Here is a 21,569-nt window from a genome sequence, read left to right on the forward strand (position 1 = left end):
GGCCGCAGATCTCGCGGTGTTTTCCGGCCGCCGCGCCGCCATATTGTGTGACAGTATTTTGATTTGGACTGGGCTGGCAGAGCCGCGGCGAGAGCGAGCGAGAGCTGGGGGGGTGGGGGGAGGGCAGGCGAGCGCGAGGGGGGTGGGGGCAGAGGGAGGTGGGGAGGCCGAGCGAGCCGGAGACGAGGATCGGGGAGCGGCGACGCCGCCCAGCCGTCGTTTTTGATCTGCTGCAGCCGCCGGCGGGGCGACCCAGCCCGACCCCCTCCCCTCCCCCTCAGCCAGGAGCGGTGGCGGCGGCGGCGGCGGCCGGAGGGAGTTGGCGGCGGCGGGCTAGCGGAGGGGGCTGAGCGGGGAGGGAGGGAGGGCTGAGGTGTCCCCCCTGCCGGGTGGAACCGGAGGCGGCGGCGGCGCTGGCGGCGGCCGTGGTGGCGGAGGCGGCGGCGGCGACGGTGGAGACGGCTGCCCTAGTGGGAGAGGCGGCGGCGGCGGCCGAGGAGGAGGAGGGGGAAGCGGCGGCGGCGAAGGGTAAGCGGACAGCGCTGCCGGGCCTCGGCGGGATCCCCAGCCCGGCTCTCCCCTCATCGCCCCGCACCCCCCTCCGTCTGGAAGGGGCTCTGCCGCCTCGCGAGGCCCGTGCGGGGCGTCCGCTTCTAACTCACACTCTTCCTCCCTCCGCCTCTTTCCTTCCCCCAGTGGCGAGACGGAGAGGGAGGCCCCCTGAGTCCCCCAGTCCGGTGGGGGTGGGGAGCATCGGGCCGGGCCTGGGCTCCGGGGCGTCCGTGCGGGGGGGAGGGGGAGCTTCATTGGAATCGTGCGCCGGGGAGAGCCCGGGGTGGGGGAGGGCCCAAGGGGCTGGGGAGGGCCCCTCCCTGCGTCTGCGCCCCCGACCCGCCCCCAGGCATGTGTGAGGTGGGGGCGGGGGAGGAAAAGTCTCCTTTTGGGGAGCCGAGGTCTAGTTAAAGATAATTTAGGGGCGGGGGTTTTGGGGGAGAGACACGGGGCAGTTATGTGAGGGTCGGGCGAGGGGGAGAACATCGTTCCCTTGCCGATCTTGGTTTTCTGCAGCTCTTTGAAGTGGGGGGCAAGCCTTGCTGTGAATATGTGGCCCCTTAGATCTCACTGGATGTTTCTAGTTTTCTGTCCCATCAACCTCAACCCCTATGATTGTGGTTGAGGCAGGGAGGCTGCAAGGGTCTCTTGGCGGTGCCTAACAGGTGACAGGTGGATCTTTCTGTTGCTGATGCTGTGAGATGTTCAGGCAGAGTTGTACACCAAAGTGTCAGAGACCGTGTGAGTTTGTATTTATGTGTTTGGCCATGTTTCATTCCATATATAGTATATTTGAGATGTTAGGTTTCCATTCTTCAAGTCAGCTTAATTGTTGTGGATAAATTCTTCAAATGTTTCTGATAAGAGGGGTTTCCAGGAGAGTGGAGGGAATTCGCAGCTTCACGGGGGTTTCTCCGTAGTTCATGAAATTCAGGCCCCCAGTGCAGGCTGTTGAGTGCCCTTATTCATTGGAAAGTTCTTGAACGCTAAGATCGTATTCAGAGCAACTGTACGGCAATATAATTTTGCATCCATTTTGTCTGTTTTAGGTAAGTTTGTAAAGTGTCTTAATTTTGGGGTCAGATTGATTCCCATTTTAGAAAAGGAATTTCGTTTCCGCTTTAGCATACTCTAAAGATTATGATGATCATTATGCAATTCCAGATTGGGCCGGGAAATTTGGTGGGCATGGAATAGAAAAAAATGAATTGCTTTCATTTTTTTCACTTCTGCTTACCACACTTTTCATACAGTAGCAGAGTATTGACACCTTTTCAAAAATATCTTTGCATTCTTTGTAACAATGAAATCACGATTTTAAACTTTGACGGTTTGAAACTTTAAATTTTGAAACCATGGCAGTTTGTAATAAAGGAAGACTTGTTTTTCTTTTGTTGTATGCTTTGGCTGAGCATTTTAATTAGAAACAATGGGAAGAATTGTTAGATACGTGAGCTATAGGCTATATTAGGGTACAGTTAATTTAAGGATTCTACTGCTTTTAAAAAACATGTATGGAACGAATATGTTGAACGATGGTACTATCAATGTGTTAACAGGAAATAGAACAAAAATTCCAGTGATTCAGAACTTCTGTTTGGGTTTTTCCCCCATAAGTCTAATCAGTTTCTAATAGAGTTAGAAAAGTTTTAAATCTTTCAAGAATCAAACTAAAAGTTGAATATATCAATTATAGATGAATGAGTTATCCCTTGCATATACTCCATTATTTCTTTTTTCTCTTGTGTGCATCGAATAACTTTTCCTGAGTTTAAAAGTATTCTCTTAAGGACACCAATGAAATGCTACTATTGAATCCCCTTTAGTTAACTGTTTCATAGTAGAACGTGTGCTTTAGTGACTCATTAAGAAGTGAGTAAAATAATGAGAACCTCATCAAATACGTGTTTTCTGAAAAATAAATTTTAACTTAATCACATTTGATTGAAATCACACTTATGCTTGGTCCTCTATTTAATGGAAAAAAAGCACTTGCCTTCAGCTGAGAGTATTGCTAAGACTGGGAAACAATTTTTTTTTTTTTTTTTTTTGATTTTGTTTTTGTTTTCTTTTTTTTTTTTTTTTTTTTTTTGAGACAGTCTCGCTCTGTCTCCAGGCTGGAGTGCAGTGGTGCGATCTTGACTCATTGCAACCTCCTCCTCTGGTCAAGCGATTCTCCCACCTCAGCCTCCCTAGTAAGCAGGGATTACAGGCGCCCGCCACCACGTCCGGCTAATTTTTGTATTTTTAGTAAAGACGAAGTTTCACCGTGATGGCCCAGCTGGCCTCGAACTCCTCAGCTGATCCACCTGCCTCAGCCTCCCAGACACCTAATGAAGTGAGGTTTTTAAACTCCGCAGTTATGTAAGCAGATCCCCACTTAGGTCAGTATTGAGAATTACTTCTTTAATATTAACAACATCTTACACTTGGGTAAATGTCTTACTACATTTGTGTCTTGACAGAAGTAGTTTATTCTACATCCGTAGTTTTCCCAGTAAGGAAAATTTGTTTTCACAAAATACTGTTTAAAATGAAATGTACATATATGTATCTGTGAACATACTGCATTTTGAAAAGTAAGTATAATGTAGGCTATTTTACTTTATGAGTTACTTGCAAAAAAAGTCCTTGAGGAATGTCTGTTTTCTAAAACAGCATTTTTTTTTTTTAGTTATATAAGCAGATCAAGACTAAAAGTTTATTTTTTATCATATTTTAGAATTTTTGCCTTGTTATAGATATTTTGGGGGAAGTTCCTGATAATCTTTTCAGTATATAAAGTTCATAAATTAAACTGTAATTGAAAAATCGAAATTGTAATTCCATTATATCTCTCTCTGGCCAGGTTCCCATGACCCAGAACACTAGTAGCGCTTTTCCTTTGTTTCACTTATGTCATCTTTATTTGATCTAATATTGGGTCTCTCTAGAATAGAAGGATTATGAGGTAGTAACAGAGGTACATGTGAAGATTGGGCAAAACAGTAATAAGGAAGAGAAACAGAGGATAAGATGCCAGCAGAGAATTAGATGAAAAGTTTTAGGCAGCTAGGAATGTGGAAATATGGGCAGCCGTGGCTGCCAAGCACAGGAAAATGATCATGCTGAACTGTACGAAGGAGATTGTCTCTGAACCGTTTCATAGGTTCTGGCACTCTCTATATGTCATCTTATTTAAAACCCTCTGTATTAAAATGATAAGAATTTGGAAACATTGAAATTAAATGAAATTTAAATGTATGCATATTCATGTGTTTTTGCCTCTGGCTCATATTTCCAGAATACTTAAAGTATTTTAACATTTTGTTTCTTGTTATTCTGGTCCTAAAAAATCAAGGAGGCTGCTTACTCAGAAAGCTAAAAAACCTGAGTAAGTACTCTTAGGAGTTATACTTTTTATGTTTTCTTTAGTTAATCACTAAACTTGACTGATCTTGATAAAACTAAGGAATTAGAGATTGCTAAGAGGGTGCTATCTTTTTCTAAGTATCCCTTCTCTCAAAACAGCCTGTTTACTAGCAAGTGGTACTTTACCTACATTCATTCAGCCTCCTAAGAAAAAGATGCCAGAATAATGATCACACAGCTCCTACATTGAGGTTATGCATTTTACTTGGATTTTTATTGGCTCATTTTACAGAATATGTTTACTTTATTTCCTATTCCTGAAGGAATGAGCACAGTGAGAAGTGTCAGCTGACGAGTGATGTTTCAGGACATCCAAGTCAGAATTATCACAAAGTAAAATTGTGTATGTTTATATGAATAAAAAATGTCTATGAAAATTGATTAAAGTTTTGGCACTTAAAAGTGCATTTGTTCAAAATTTAATTTACATACACCCCCTTACCTTTATGCTTCATAAATGAGGCTTTGCTGAATGTGACTTTTTGATTTCCCTTATTCATGTTTAATGTAAAACTTTAGTAAGAAATTTTATTTAATTTCTAATCATGTATTCCAGTTAAGAATATGATACCCAGGGATTGATATCCTGCATAATAAAGGGAAAGGAACTAATATTACTGTGTACCAAGCTTTTCTTCATTTCAAAAATATTTATTGAGCACTTATTACGTGCTAGGGACTCTTCCAGATGCTGGAGGTGCTGTATTGAAGAACAGACAAAAATAGCTGTTTTCATATAGTTTACATTTAGTGGTAAAAGACTTAATAAATGAGTACAGTGTGATATGCCTGGGAGAAAACAGTACTGTGCAGAAAAATAAAACAGAAAAGGGAGTTAGGGAATGAACATTACTTATTGATCTTTTTAAAAGCTGTGTAATGGGTATTATCCTTGATTTCAAAAAGCAAAACCTATCCCATACGTAAAATTTTTGCTTTAAGAATACACTTCAAATTTCAGAACACAATTATATTTGTACTTCAAAGTTAGAGTTTCAACCGTGATTTCCTATTGCTAGTACTTGAGAAAACTATTTTATGGCTGGATAGAAAATTGGAATTTTGAATCCTGATTTTGCCACTTACTAGCTTTGCCGCTAGATTTGGGACCAGTTACAATTCGTTAGCTTCTCTGAGCTTGTTTTCCTCTGTATAAAATGGATATGATTTCTTTTTTTTTCTGGTGAAGGAACATTGTGTCATATCTTGTTGAATAGGTTGATGAGCTGGATCTCAGCATTTTAACAAGTAAACAACAAATATTTTATAAAATTCCAATTCATGTAAATACTTAAAAAATATTTAGTACAGTGCCTGGCACATAGTAAGTATAGAGTAAATGTTTGCTTTTTGTCATTATTTTACTTGTTAATTCGAAGAATCTGTTATATAAATTATTAAGGAACGTTTTTGCAAAGATAAAATAACTCAAATTGTGAATGGGATTTTTGAGGAAAAGTGGAATAACCATGCAAGTTGCAATACTTATTTTCATGTTTAGACTGGAAGATCGTGAAACAGCACCTCAAGGGCAAAACATGTCTTCCTTTCAGTCTTTACTTCACATTATTTTCAGTGCTTGTCCTGTAGTTAAGAGCTCAAGAAATACTGTGTGTTAAATGTTGAATGGTTCTTAGTGATCATTTTTCATAGATTACAGCTCTTTTTGTAGTAAACTCCTGCGTCTGAAAAGTGGCTGCACTGGAATCTCTACTTTTAATTTTAAGCACTGAATAAGATATTATTATGCAAAGTCTTTTAAATGCTATTATTTGAATCTAGCCAAAAGTTCAAAAAATATTCTAGAAATTGAGAGGAAGAAATCAATTATTTGTAGCTAGATTAGTCTTCATTAACCTATTTCTATGATGTTGGCAGCAAAGTGAAAAAGTAATATAGAAGTTTTTAAAACAGTAGAAGAAAATTCATGAATAATTATTTGCTCTTAACTGTTAAAGAACAAGTTTACCTTATCTTTTTAAGATAATTTCAATGAAAGTGTAGATTTTCAGTGTAAATCCTGGCTTTATGGATTAAATAGCTTGGTCATTTACTTACAGTATTTCCTGTGATGCAGGAAATACTGGTGTTTTCACTGAAAAGTGAAAACGTCCACCAGCATCCCACCTCCCATCTTCACAGTAACCATTCTTAAGATGCTTAAATCTTAGTACCAGTCAACTCTTTCCTGTTCTGTTGTAAGTTATTCTCCACCTAAAGAATAATAATTTTAGCTTTCCCCAAACTTAAGTCTTCTGTCAAGTTCTGAGGCTTTTAGTCTTTTACCCAAAATATTTCTTGGATTTTTAAAAAGTTCCCGGCAAAGCATGTATCGTGTGCTTTATATTTGAATATGAACAAATAGGGGGAAAAGTATTTCATTTTAGTATTTGGTGTGCCACATTACTATTTTAGAAATCAGATAGAAATACATACAACTGAACATTTTATACTCTTGTAATTTTTTTGTTTCTTTGCTTGGTTTGAACAATACTACAGGACAGAAATAATTCCTACAAGGTGTCAGTTTGAGTGGCTTCAGAAAAGAAGTCTGATTTGCCTCCAACAAGTACAAGAGACAAGAGCAGTATAAGAATTTGTAGTATTTTAATTGCCTTGTTAAAAGAAAATGGAATTCTTGTTTCACTTAACAAGAAAAACAAAAACCGGCCTAGTACCGGTGCTCCTAGTACAAGTCACAGAAGCCAGATAATAAAGTAGAGGTTGGAAAGGTCCTGCAGAGAGACAGAGAGAGAGAGAGAAGGAGAGGGAGAGAGGGAGAAGGAAGCAGCAAGACTATAGGAATGGGGATTTTAGCAGAGATTTTGGTAGAAATACGTGAATGCCGATTGTTAATAGTAGACTTGTCTAAAATAATGTATTTAAGTGTGTGTGAAAGAGTAATTTTTGCTCTGTAAATTTTTATTCCCCAGTTTATTAACCATCATCTGAATCATTAAATAATACTATTCATATTTTGAATTTTAGCTTAAAGTTTTACTCTCACATTGATATTAAGGAAAATTATTTTTGACCTTTAATATCTTAATATTTACCTTTTTAATGTTAGCAAAATTGAACACATCACAAGTTTGCTTCCTGTCGGTTTGCCAGTGAAGCAGGCCAAAGATACTGCTTGGCTCATCAGTATAGAGCAAGTGGCAGTTCAGGGGAGTGACTTTCCATTCCTCATCAATGAGAGAAAATACTTGCTAATGCAAATGAAAACTTGAACTCGGCAACTTGACCTTGCAGAACATTGTCCTCAGGCCAGGCAAGTTTTGTTTAGTCAGAGAAATCAACAAAAGCAGTAATTCTGATATGAACTGGGGCCATGGGGTAGAAGAGACTTTACCTGGTTTTAAACTGTGTAAAATATTTCTTTTTTTTTTTTTTTTTTTTTTTTTGGAGTGCAGTTACACAATCATAGCTCACTGCAGTGTCAAACTCCTGGGCACAAGCCTTCCTCCCACCTCAGCCTCCTAAGTAGCAGGGACAACAAGTGTGCGCTACTACACCCAGCTGATTTCTAAAAATTTTTTGTAGAGACAGGATCTCCCTTCGTTGCCCAGGCTAGGAAAATACTGCTTTTGATTTTGAGTTAATCTCTTTGTTAATTTGTCAGCTTCTCAGCCCCCACCGCTTTAACTAAATATCTTAATTTTACCATGTTGGGAGTCAGTGAAGTATAATAAGAAAAGCTCTGGGCTTTAAAATCATATGAGCCCAAGTTCAAATCTGAGTTCTGTTGCTGACTGTAGCTATGTGGTTTTAGACATCATTCACAATCTCTGAGCCAAGGAGTTTTCTTCAGAAAAATGGATATAGTATTACCTACCTTTCATAGAACAATTCTTGTTCTAGTTACATTAGGATATGTAGTTTAAATAATGGGAAGTAATTTTACATTTGGAATTTTGCTTTGTTAGGTTTTTTCTTTAAGGTATCTGTCCACTTCATTTTTTCTCAACATATATAATGAAAAAGAATTTCTATACTTTTTAATTTACTGTAACTCCTTAGACCAAAGATGAAACAAACAGAACATCACCATTATTTTTTTAACTACAAAGTAAACATGCGGATTATTAATTATTTGTGTTTTTCTTGCCTATTCCTGTGGGAAAAGCTGTATTTTCGATTTGAAATTAGTCCACAAATCTATAATATAGTTCTTTGTAGGAAAAGCATTAGAAAATTGGCATGGATAAGATTTTGAAAACACCTCAAATACGAGGTTTAATGTAATACTACAAAACTTGTGCCACTTGATCTGTGTACTTTTCTATTATATTTATGTTTTAAGAGAATGTCTCGCTATGTTGCCCAGGCTGGACTACAGTGGCACAACCACAGCTCACTGAGGCCTTGACCTCCCAGGCTCAAGCGATCCTCCCACCTCAGCTTTCCGAGTAGCTGGGATTACAGATGCGCACCACAATGCTTAGCTTACTTTGTATTTTTTGTTGAGGAGAGTTCTTCCTATTTTGCTTAGGCTGATTTGGAGCTCCTAGGTTCAAGCAATCATCTTGCCTTGGCCTCCTACCTAAATGTTGGGATTACAGGTGTGAGCTCTCACACCCAGTCTGTTTTAACATTATAGCAATGGATTTATATTTCGGTAATAAGTTATCTGTATTACTATAGTACCAGGAAGAGTAAACAAATGGTATTATTATGTTAAAATGTTAGTTACACAAATAGCATTAAATACTGATTATTACAGCAAAATAGTCTACAGCAGGTACGCTGGTTTACTCAGTAGATCGAGACAAAAATTTTTAGCCTGGGTGACAAAGCAAGACCCCATCTCAAAAAAAAACTCGTTGCGTTTTGTTAAGTTCATAGGCTTAGAACATTCTGTAACGTATATACATGAAATCTCTTAGCCTAGAGGTAATAAATACTCTTTAATCTTACACATGTGCAGTTTTTGTGCAATCTGTAAAATAAAACCAGAAGCACAAATAGGAGATTGAACCGTTAATCATTGGATAAATGACGTGTTATCATGGCAGAAAGAATTGTAAGGTGCATGTTGGTCTTTTCAGCCTTGTGTGTGTTGTCGTTTTGTTTTTTTTGTTGTTGTTGTTTTGAGATGGAATCTTGCTCTGTTGTCCAGGCCAGAGTGCAGTGGCACAATCTCAGCTCACCGCAACCTCCGCCTCCTGGGTTCAAGCCATTCTCCTGCCTCAGCCTTCTGAGTAGCTGGGATTACAGGCACCCACTACCATGCCTGGCTAATTTTTGTATTTTTAGTAAAGATGGGGTTTCACCATGTTGGCCAGGCTGGTCTTGAACTCCTGACCTCAGGTGATCTACCCGCCTCAGCCTCCCAAAGTGCTGGGATTACAGGTGTGAGCCACCGCGCCCAGCCTCAGCCATGTTTTTTTAAGTGGTTTTTAGCTTTTGCTGTTGGAAAAGTCGACATGTAGAGTGAAGTATTATGCACAGAAGTTTTATTTTTGTTTTGATGAAATGCCATTATTTAGAAAACCTAACATTTTCAAATCCTTTTGGGTAGGTCACTTAATATCAGTAATAATTAGGTCAGCAAACTAATTTTGCTTTTTTGTAGTTTGCAAGAGTTTATCTTATGTTCAGCAGAGCTAATACTTGCATAAAAATTTAACTGGGAGAAACTGCCCTTTAAATATTAATATTCAGATCTGCGGTATAAAGCCTATTATATAGATATTTGCTTCCACATTCTTGATATCCTATGGACTATTTTGTCTTTTACGCTTTTCTTTTATACTAGCATTTCCTGGTTGTAGGTTTCTGTTAGTGTTGTCATCATTATAAAAAATAGGCAAGATGGTTGTTTTTTAAAAATTTAGGACAGATTAAATGTTCCTTTTAATTCATTGAGCACAAATTATGGCATAGTTGCTTGGTTAATTTTATTGATTTATTATTTATTTATTTAGAAATAGGGATTTCGTTGTGTTGCCCAGGCTGGTCTCAGTTCCTAGGCCCAAGCCATCCTCTTGCCTCAGCTTCCCGAGTAGTTAGGACTATGTATGGCATGCCGCTGAACCTGGCAACTTGGTTAATTTTTAAAAGGCAATTAGTGACCTGACAAACATGAGCGTCTGCTCTTCAGAAGTTAAGCAGCTGTATGTTGCAGATGTATGTAGGTGTCACAGTTAGGTAGTTCAGAATTGTGAGAAAATGTGCTCAAGGAACCATCCAAGGGATCCATGTCAAGTAAAAGTTGCTAGAAATACAGATATTTTATAATTTGCGTTGAGAGGAACTGTTACTGTTTACCCTATGCTTAGCATGTACCTGAATTGTACTTGACTGAAGTACTGTTTGCTACTCTTAGGATGATTTTATAGGAAATGGAAATATAAGCACATGGAAATGGGGATTTCAGAAGAAAATTCCCACTTCCACATATGACGATTCTGCTTTTTTGCATATAAAAAAAAGTACATTGACACATGTTGAATGCCCTTTGAGATTTGTCTAGCTAAGGTAATTGTTTGGCCTGCATGAGACATACTCATTCTTCTCATGAGATATTTCCCCTCATGAACAATGCCATACGTTTAAAGGATGATAGAGCCATTGCTGTAATTTTACAAGTGGAACAAGAAGGAAGTACTCTTATTGAAGGTAATTAGTTCATGGGAAGATTGAAGTGGTGATCTTAACCAAACCAAGCTATTTATCAGTACGTCAACTTTTATAGAATATAACATTATCAAAAGAACAGAAACTCCATAGAGCATATTTCATATGTCCTCTATGACATGCTTATGCAGAATAGCTGTCTAGCCCAAGAAATCTTGCCTTACTCATTCTTCCATTGTGTCTCATCTCTACATTCTGTTTGTTTGTTTGAGACGGAGTCTGCTCTGTCCCCTAGGCTGGAGTGCGGTGGTGCAATCTCAGCTCACTGCAATCTCCACCTCCCAGGTTCAAGCCATTCTCCTGCCTCAGCCTCCCAAGCAGCTGGGACTACGGACGCATGCCACCACACCCAGCTAATTTTTTGTATGTTTAATAGAGACAGGGTTTCACTGTGTTAGCCAGGATGGTCTCTCTCTCCTGACCTCGTGATCTGCCCGCCTCGGCCTCCCAGAGTGCTGGGATTACAGGCGTGAGCCACTGCACCCGGCCTCTACATTCCTTATTATTCAAACTGCCTTACTTATCCAGTAGTTTTGAATTCCTGCTGTGTGCCTGTACTTTGCTAGGTCAAAGGGGTGGACAGATGTGTAAGATACAGTTCTTGTCCTTAAGAGACATATATACAAACGCATGTGATATACTGTGACAAATGCTGTGACTGCTGTGACAGAGTTAAACAAAATACTTTAGGAATCCATAGGAGGTAGTATCTCCTATGGATAAGGATTAGGCAGTATCTCCTGTTCAGTAAAGGATGAAAGGATATGACAGGGAAATCTTCCTAGGAAAGGTGACACTTAATCTGAGTGTGTATCAGATAGGCAAGGAAGAAGAGTTACAGGTTGCAGATAGAGAGGTCTTTTTAGACGGAGAAACACCATGCATGAAGGATGGAGGTAGGAAGGTCCACATGTACACTGTAACTGTGAGTAGTTCTACAGTGCATTAGGTACCAGTGGTGGGTTAGCTGAAAGTGAGGTGGAAAATTAGAAAAAAGAACATTAAGATGTCTGTATACTCCATAAAGGAGATTTGACTTCATCCTTCAAATGATGGAAGACAAGTTCTTAAATTAACATTCTAAAAAGATTCTCTGGCTGTAGTGCACAAAATACTTTAGAAAAGAGCCAGGCTTGGGAGGACGAGGCAGGCATATAAGTATCTATTTGAGAGTTGATTAGGACTCGAACTAAGGTACTGATAATGGGGTAATTAAGAAGTATAGGTAACGTGTTTGAGAAGGAAATATTGAATGTGAAGTAAAGCAGTGAAGATTGCACATGCCCTGGCTTGAGTTCCTGGGTGCATAGTTGTGATGGTGATATTCACCAATACATAACAGACTAGGGTTGCAACAGGTGAGGAAGACGTTTGAGTCTGTTTGTTGATTTTAAGGTTCTGTGGAGGGTGAAAGAAGAAGACTTCACTTTATATGGAGGAGATTAGAGAAAGCTTCTCTGACTAGATAACATTTGAGCAGGTACATGAATGAAAATAGAGGCAGTAGCAAATGCAGTGGCCTTTAAGTGGGATGTGCTTGCCATCTTCTAAGAGCAGGAAGGCAAATATAATTGGAGCTGAGCGGGGTTGTAGGGAGGAAGTAGGGTAGATGATACCCAACTTTGTATGCTGTTCATGTAGGGTGTTTGGATTGTGATAAGGACTTTAGATTTTACTCAGGATGGGGTAAGAAGTCACCAAAGGGCTTTAAGATAAAATCTAATTTGTATTTTCCCCCCTCACTTTTTAGAACATTATTTCTTGGCATTTGTATGTGTGTGGTTTTGTAACATTATTATGTATATGTGTAAATTCATGTGACCTTCACAATTAGGTTTTAAAACTGTTTCATCATAAAGAGACTCCTTTGTTTTACCCCTTAAGTTTCACCTTTCCTTCCAGTCTTAACTCCTGGCAACCACTTACCTGCTTCTGTTCTCTATCACTGTAATTGTCACTTCAAGAATGTTACATAAATGAAATCGTACATGATGTTACCTTTGGAGATGGGCTTTTTTTCACTCAATATAATCCCCTTGAGATCCTTCCAAATTGTTGCATGTATCAATAGTTCATTCCTTTTTAATGCTACAGAGTTTACCATTGTATGGATGTACCACAGTTTGACTTCGGAATTTCCAACTTCGGGGTTGTAAAAATAAAACTGCTGTGAACAGCTTTTACAGGATTTTATGTGAAAAAACGTTTTCATCTCTGTAGGGTAAATTCCCAAGAGTGCAGTTGTTGGGTTGTGTGATAAATGTGTGTTTAAATAAGAAACTGCCAGACTTTTCCAGAGTAGCTGTGCCATTTTACATTCACACCCCCAGTATGTGAGAAACCTACAGTTTCTCTGCATCTTCCCCAGCATTAGTGTTGTCAGTATTTCTTATTTCACCCGGTCTAATAGTATGTAGTGACCATTAATTTGCATATCCCTAATGGCTAATGATGTTGAACTTATTTTCATGTGCTGCTTTGCTGTCTATGTATCCTCTGTGGTGAAATGTGTTCAACCCTTTTTGCTCATACTCTAATTGAATTGTTTTGTTTTCTTGTTGAGTTTAGAGAGTTCTTTACACATTCTAGATCCAGGTCCTTTGTTGAATATGTGATTTACAAATACTCTCTCCTAGTATGTGGCATGTCTTTATATTGTCTTAACAGGGTCTTTTACAGAGCAGGAAAAAAAATTAGCTTTGATGAAGTTCATTTTATGCATTTTTTCTTTTATGGATTGTGCCTTTCTTGTCAAGTCTGAGAACACTGGCTAACCTTAGGTCCCAAAGAAAAAAGACTATCCTTCCTTTATTGAATTGCTTTTGTACCTTTGTCAAAAATCAGATAGTCATAATTGTGAGGATCTATTTCTGGATTCTCTGTTCTGTTCCATTAATCTTTGTGCCTGTCCCTCCACCAATACCACACTGTTTGATTACTATAACTATATAATAAGTCTTAAAATTAGATAGTGAAATTCCTCTAACTTCATTCTCCCTTTTCAGAATTGCTTTAGCTATTCTAGTAACTTTCCATGTGAAATTTAGAATCTATAACAGTGTCAGTTTCGGGGAAATTGATATGTTTATTTTGTTGAGTCTTCAATCCATGAACATGGTATGTCTCTTATTTAATTCTTTTATTTCTTTTGTCAGTATTTTTTCATTTCTAGCATAAAAATCCCATGCATATTTTGTTAGATTTATACCTAGATGTATATTTTTTAGAACAATTGTGATACTGTGTTTTCAATTCTGATTTCCAATTGTTCATGTCTAATATGTGGCAGTATGGTTGGTTGATTTCTGTGAGTGGACCTTATATTCTGAGACTTTACTAAATTATCGGTTTTAGGAGGTTTATTTTGTAGATTCCTTGGGTTTTCTGATGTGCCTGTGCATAGAGACAGTTATTTACATTTTTTTCTTCCCAATCTGTATGCCTTTTATTTCCATTTCTTGCTCTGCTACTTGCAATGCTGTTTCATAATAGTGGTGGGAGCTGACAAGCTTGTTTCTGATCTTAGTGGAAAAGCATTCAGTGTTTCACCATTAAGTATATGTTAGCTGTAGGTTTTTTGTAGATGCTGTTTTTCAAGTTGAGAAAATTCCCTTTTTATTCCTAGTTTGTTAAGTGTTTTTATCATGAGTAGGTCTTCAATTATGTCAAATGCTTTTTTTTCTACATCAATTGATATGGTCATATGGCTTTTCTTCTTTAAGCTGGTAACTAGTGGTAACTTACCTTTTTAAATATTCACTCTGTTGTGTGTGGAGTAGACTTTGGAGATAGAGCAAAGATTTAAACAGGGAAAATATATTAGAAATTATTGTCATACTCTAGATAAGAGAGGAGGGTGGCTGGGACCAGGACAGTAATAGGAAAGGGTGAGAACAGATCAAATTTTGGATATGTTTCAAACTCTGTATGGGAAAGAATTGCTGATGAATTGGATCTGAGGCATAAGAGAGAATTCAAGGATGACAAGAGATTTTTGGCGCAAGCAATTGGAAGTATGGAGTTGCCATTGACTCAGTTGGGGAGCGTGGTAAAGTAGCAAGTTTAGATTGAGCAATCAGGAGCCTTTTTTTTTGGACGTGTTAACTTTGAAATGCCTTTTAGACATATAACCGGTGATATCAACTAGGCAATTCATTCAGTGTAATGGAATTCAGGCAAGAGATTCAGACTAAAAATATGAATTTGGGAGTATCAGTGGAGTTGATGTGAAAGAAGTTACAGTGGTATTTGTTTAAAACTATACCTGTGACTGCTTTCTAGTTACTGTAATTTCAGATTTATTAGCAAAAAGCCAGACTCTTCTAACATGTGAAAGAACTTTGTGAAAATTTGGATTTGTTCTGCTGTGTATGTGACATGAAATGCAACAGAAATTATGGGATTGGGAGGTGATTTGGGGATGCATATTTAATATGTTCTTAATCATACTTATTTGATAGGTAAATGGCTGTAATAGTGGTCATCTAATGGTATCTTACTAATTTTTAGAGCTTTGCCCTAAATCTTTATAAAATGAAGTAACTACATGTTGTGGAAAGAAAGGGTTTGACACTGTTATTAAGTGCCTGAATGACTTTCTGTGGCAACATTTATCTTACAGATAAAAACAGCCAGAGAGATACATGAAAAATAAAGATGAAAAACAAGAATCTAAAATAGCTAGCAAGGAGAGGTTTAGGCCAGAAATACATCAGTAAAGGGAGCAGGTCAGTCTTAGTCACAGAGAATTTGTAGAAAGACATATCTTCTGAGTCCCGCTCTGACCATGTTTACTTTAAATTAATGTAATTTGGAAAATTTTTAAAATGCCACAAGTTTTTTCTGTTGTAACTGATTATTAACTCCAATAATATTTCCTTATTGATAATTTATATCTTTCTAGCACTTTGTTTTATTTACCCCCATTGCAAGATTACCATGTTGTATTCTAATTATCTGTTTACCTTTCAGTTTCTCCCACTAAATGTCAGTTTTTGTAGCATGAGTATGATACCTTGGCACTTGAGTGCTCAGTAAATATTTGTGAATGAGTGGACACAGACTACTAGAGTTTAAAGCTAGTAAACCTGATTGTTTTCTAAAGTAAATGAGCTTTTGGGATTCTGGAGTACAGGTTGTGGCTGAATGTCTTTCTGATGCTTCCAAACAAGCAATCTACCCCTAGAGATTGCACCCATACATAGCAGCGTCCCCAACCCAGGATTAGTGAGGCGTACATTTTTGCCTCTCTTTTTTCTCTTTTCCCTAGTGGTAATGGATTTCTGCAAATTCATCTAAACTTTGGCCCAGACTTCTTGTGTTGAATGGAGTACACATTGCAAATAGTTGGCTAGGTTTAGAGTTGAGTCCATAATAGCATGTCTCCTAGGAAATTTCTTGTGCACATTTTAAAAGAAAGGAATGTTCATCCGACTATCTTCTACCCAGTCCTTCTGCCCATTTTCAGGTAGGTGGTAGATGTATAGGCCAAGTTTCTCTTCAGTGTTTTTATATACCTTTTCACTTTTGAGCTTTACAAGACAAAAATACCCTTAGCCCTTACTATTCCAATGCAGATTTAAATATTAGGAGATTCGGTATTTTTAAAACCACATATTATTTTATTTCCAGATCCATTGTGTGTGTGTGTGTGTGTGTGTGTGTGTGTCTATATGTCTATGTGTACAGATACATATGTTGTGTTAGTCCATGGCAAATTAATGAAGTTTATAAGAAGAATGTCTTTCTCTGGTATTGTTGACACCAACATAGTAAGAATGTTTTAAGTGCTTTGCATTAAGCATTTCAGAGACTAAGGAAAGGGAACTGTATAAAATAATTCTTTTTCTAGTAGGACAGAACTGTGTAGTTAACTGAGTCTCATATAGAGGTACCTGCCTCACATGATTATTGAGAGCATTAAATGAGTGAATGCATTGTAAGTCATTTGACCTAGTGGTTAGCACTTAGTAAATGTAAGCTATTAATAAAAAATTTATTGCTATAAACTTTAAACTTTATAATCATTTTTGTTATAACTCTTCATTTGGCTTTCTTGATACCATTCTTCCCAGCATTTTCTCTGCCAAATTTTTCTGACTTATTCTAAATTCTTCATCCTCAGGTCTCCTCTCTCTTGCCTTTTTTTCGTTGTTTCCTATGTCAGTGTCAACACCTTCTGCTGAAACTCACTACAGCCTATCTCTACAAAATCTCTTGCCTTTCTTAGGGAGGAAAGTGACATGATTCAGCCAGTATTTTAGGAAGCTAGCCAAGTTTGTTACCACTGTGAAATACAGTTTAGAAAGGCTTAGCCAGGCATGAGGCCTGTAATACCAGTGGCTTGAGAGGCCGAGGCAAGAGGATTACTGAAGCCAGGAGTTTGAGACCAGCCTGGGCAACATAGCAAAACCCCATCTCTACTAAAAATAAAAAAAAACTAGCTGTGCAGGTAAGGTGCACCTGTAGTCCTACCTACTCAAGAGGCTGAGTTGAGAGGATCGCTTGAGCCCAGGAGTTCGAGGCTGCATATCTGTGATTACACGACAGCACTCCAGCCTGGAAAACAGAGCAAGACCTTGTCGCTTAAAAAAAAAAAAAAAAAAAAAAAAAAAACTTTTTAAGAGTAGAACAAGCAGTCAGACAAGAGGTTATGGTGTTAGGTGATTGCCCAGGTAACAGATACTTGAACAAGGACATTGTGGTGGAATAGAGAAATTTTTGTGAGAGTAATCAGTGACACTTTGCCATTGATTATATGTGGAGAGGAAAAGAATTGAGAACTCTGAGGTTTCTAGCTTTAGAAACATGTCATTTATAAAAATTAACAGAGAAATACATTAGTGAGTAGGAGGCAGTGAGTTGAGTTTTGGACAAGATGACTTTAGGTTGCCAGCATGGTATTGTCAGACTATTAGTTTACTTGCTGCAGTCCCACCCCTCCCTTCCGCCTCCCTCCCTCCCTCACTCACTGAATTCCATTGCTATTAGTCTAAGAACTTCCCTTTAGGAAAAGTAATTTTTTTTAGTCAAAGTCAGCAGTAGAGCTTGAAATGTGTGGAGACCATTTCCTCATTTCCTACCCACAGTCTCATTATCCTCTTTTGGTCTGTTTCCCCAGGGAAAAAAGATTAAGATTATTTAGAATAATACCTACTACTATCATTACTACCACCCCACCCTCCAGGAAATTGGTAGAAAAGTTTGTCTGTGTATGTGTGTGTGTATATATATGTATATACACACACACACACATACATACATATATTTGAAACAGTGTATTACTCTGTCACCCAGGCTGGAGGGCAGTGATACAGTCATAGCTCACTGCAGCCTTAACTTCCTGGGCTCAGCCTTAACCTCCCACCTTAGCCTCTCAAGTAGCTGGGACTACAGGCACCAGCCACCATGCCTGGCTAATATTATTTTTTCTAACTTTTTTGTAGAGGCAAGGTTTTGCTATGTTGCACAGGCTGGTCTCGAACTTCTTGGCTCAAGTGATCCTCTTGCTTTGGCCTCCCAACGTGCTGGGATTACAGGTATGAGCCACTGTACCTGGCCTAGTGTTTTATTTTTATATCAAATAAATGAAGCAACTTGGCAAGGCTCTTTGAAGAAAAATGCAATTTTATGAAGTGTTTGTGGTTAAACTATTAATAAGCAGAGTAACACCTCATTCATCTAGTATAGTTAGGTAGTAAGTACATAAAATGATTGAAACTTACCCCAAATCTATTTTAGAGATTTTACAGAGATTTTACAATATATATATCGTGTGTAGGTAAATATAGACATTCATAGCTCCAAATCTATTTCTTTATAATGTTTCACATACTTTGCTGCTTTCTGAAATAGTAACACCTCCTCCCCTCCCCACCCTTTTACCCTGCATAATAAACCTTTTCTGGAAGATAGAAATAATTTTTTGTTTCACAGCTTCAGAATGAGTCAGGAACCCCAGGTTCTAGTCCAAGGCCTGGCACTAAGTTGCTATATGAGAACTGAATCATAGACTCTAGAACAGTGCCTGGCATGTAGTAGTGCTTAACCAATGTGTTTGGAATGAATCATTGTCTTGTGCTGACTTCAGTGCTCCTTCCTTGATTTATTACTTGGAATTCATTGCTGCCTAGTAAATAAGCTTCTGGGTTCTTAATTAAATAGGAGTATCTAGGTTCTGATAGAGGTGAACTATAAGCATAATTTATGTCTGTTTTAACTCCTTAGTGGAACTTTTGGCTTATCTTGATGTATTTTCTGGTACTGAAAGCTGCCAAACAGATGAACTTCTGTGCTTGATTTATTGGGGGCACTTGCTGAGTACTTTATATGTGCCTACATTGTGTATAGGCAGTGTTGTAAACATAAGCACATAGCACATGTCTCCAGGGATCTTATAACTTACATGTAGAGACACAGAAGTAGAACTATGTAAGAAAATAATTAAATGTTGAATCATAAAGCATTGACCTACAGCTACATTAGTAGTTCTAGGAAAAGGTCCATGTGGGCTGAAGCAGGATAAAAATAAATCAAGTAGAAGGTGAAATTGGAATTGGTTTTGAAGAGGTAGTTAAGATTTTGATAAGCCTCTAGATGAAGACATAACATTCGAAGCAAGGGCAGTAGCATAGTAAGCAAAGAAAGGAAAGTGTGGGTTGAACATGTTCAGACAAGCCTGCCCAGATTCCTAAGGGCATGGGGACTGCTGGGAAATAGAAGCAGGTGAGTTTAATAGAGTAGTTTTAATCTGCACGACCCTGAAGGGATCCAGGGATAGAATTTAGAAGGCTGCATGCATTTAGATGAGGAAAAAAAAATGACATCTTTATATTTTTATTAACTTTGAACTGAAATTTTAGTATTTCCTTTTAATGAGAGTTTAAACAGCAGACTACAGTAGTAGTAGCAGTACCTGTATCTTTTTATTACTAATAGAAAAAGCACAGATATTTTCAGATTACAGTTGATATCTCTAAATATATTTTATGCATATTACTACTTCAGAATTACGGTTTTTATTAGACTCCTGCTAGATTTTATTGTATTAAGTATTACTAAAGAAGCGTATGTATAAATATATCACATACAAGGTTTTTAAAAACACTTGATAACTGTTTCAGTATAATTGGTTTTCTTGGTAATACATATTTTATGCATTTAAAACCATACTTTCAAAAACAACTATATTTTAGTAAAACTGGTTTTCTTTATAATCCTAGGTATTGTATTTTATGTATTTAAAACCACTCTGAGGGGGACTCTGTAGCTTTCTTCAGACTGCCAAAGGGATTCATGACCCCTGATCTAGTGGAACCAAACTGGAGAAGGCAATGAAAACCACACTGAGGGGGTTGTAGCTGAAGAGCAGTATCGGCCCACTGCAACCTCCACCTCCCAGGTTCAAGTGATTCTCCTGCCTCACCCTCCCTAGTAGCTGGGACTACAGGTGTGCACCACCACGCCCAGCTAATTTTTGTACTTTTAGTAGAGACGGGATTTTGCCATGTTGGCCAAGCTGGTCTCAAAACTCCTGAGTCAGGTGATCCACGCGCCTCGGCCTCCCAAAGTGCTGGGATTACAGGCATGAGCCACCATGCCTGCCCTCAATAATTACTCTTGAAATTTGTTTAATTGCTTTGTTTATATTTTATATAACTGTAGGCATTTACATTACAATTTGTAAGTAATAAGACTAATTTTTTTCTGTGTTAAACTTTTATTCAGATTCTACTGACATATTATTTGAACTTTATGTTTTTCTTCTATTAAATATTAAATAAGGGTGTTGGACTAGATAATCTATAAGGCTTCTTTCAACATCAGATCTATGATTTGGAATCTTTTAAGTTTCATCAAGTAGAATAAAAAGCTTAAACTACAATTTAAAGGAGATTCTCCTTAGGTTATGCTGTGAGTGTAAATAAGATGCCAGAGGAACAAGTGAGAGAATGAATATTACAACTTTACACCTACATCCTTTTGGCAAACTTTAATAAGAGGCATAGAAATAAGAATTCTAAGAAACTAAAATGCAGAGTGTTGACCGGAAAAGAAGTTTTCAGAAAGAAAAGTATTAGTAATGTCGAGCTAGTGCAATAAAGAAGGAACCTTGGACATGAGGTTAGAAAGCTACAGATACATTTCTGGTTTTAACTTTGCTGCTTATTGGAGTTTTGATAATGGGTAAAAATTACTCTATGTTTTTTTAAAAGGATAAAAGCAAATTCATTATAATTTGTAAATAACATTGTATACTTAGAAAAGCCAAGAGAATCAACTGAAATATTGCTGTAAGTAATGAGATTTCAGCATGATGACTAGTTAAAAAACTTAAAAGGTAATGGTTTATCTGACGTGATTTTTTTACTTGATGGTCTTTAAACTGAAAGCCTATCCATATGGGTTACTGAATGGAAATCTTCAAACTTAAATACGCTTTCCCCTTCTTTCTGAGGAATACAGTAATTCAGTCTTATCTAAGTTTTAGTATATTTTGAATAAGACACTTCCATGTTAACTTTTTAAAACTATTTTAAAATAAAGTTGTGGCAGAGAATACACTTAAAACGACTATAAGGAAATCATTTTTAAAAATTCCTTGTGGCTTGTAATACTTGATCTGTTACTTGGTAATGTTAGAGAAGGTGTAATCTGATCTTTGAGCCATATTTGGTAAATAATAATTTTGTGTGGAACCTACTGTTCTATCAGTAAGAGGAAAATTATTGCCCATATATAAGGCTTTTCTTTGCCCCTAAAACATTCCCTGACTTAAAGACGAAATTTTATCATGCATTGATTGCTTTTATGTTTTTTTAAAGAGCATTATACCCAATCTATATACAACTTTTTAACAAGAGGTGTGTTGACAGAAGTATTTTATACTTTACTTGGAAGGAGAAGAATTCCATGTCGTCTTGTTTACTAACTCTTTTTATATCCTAAATATAAATTGTTATATA

At 37.8% G+C, this 21,569-nt stretch overlaps 1 protein-coding gene across 4 annotated transcripts in view; it reads left to right on the forward strand.

Moving 5' to 3' along the window:
* Positions 1 to 215: 215 nt before the first annotated feature.
* The window catches only part of TAB2 (TGF-beta activated kinase 1 (MAP3K7) binding protein 2), a 90,800-nt gene continuing 69,446 nt past the window's right edge, over positions 216 to 21,569 (forward strand). For 2 of the 4 annotated variants that reach the window (XM_031935563.1, XM_031935564.1), the window contains exon 1: positions 216 to 528. The gene's annotated coding sequence lies outside the window, so the exon portion shown is untranslated. Of the gene's footprint in view, positions 529 to 18,050; positions 18,144 to 21,569 lie in introns of those variants that run through there. The other 2 variants (XM_023188437.3, XM_023188438.2) reach the window with 2 other exon arrangements.

Source organism: Piliocolobus tephrosceles, chromosome 5 (genome assembly GCF_002776525.5).
Source record: "Piliocolobus tephrosceles isolate RC106 chromosome 5, ASM277652v3, whole genome shotgun sequence".
NCBI classification, from domain to species: domain Eukaryota; kingdom Metazoa; phylum Chordata; class Mammalia; order Primates; family Cercopithecidae; genus Piliocolobus; species Piliocolobus tephrosceles.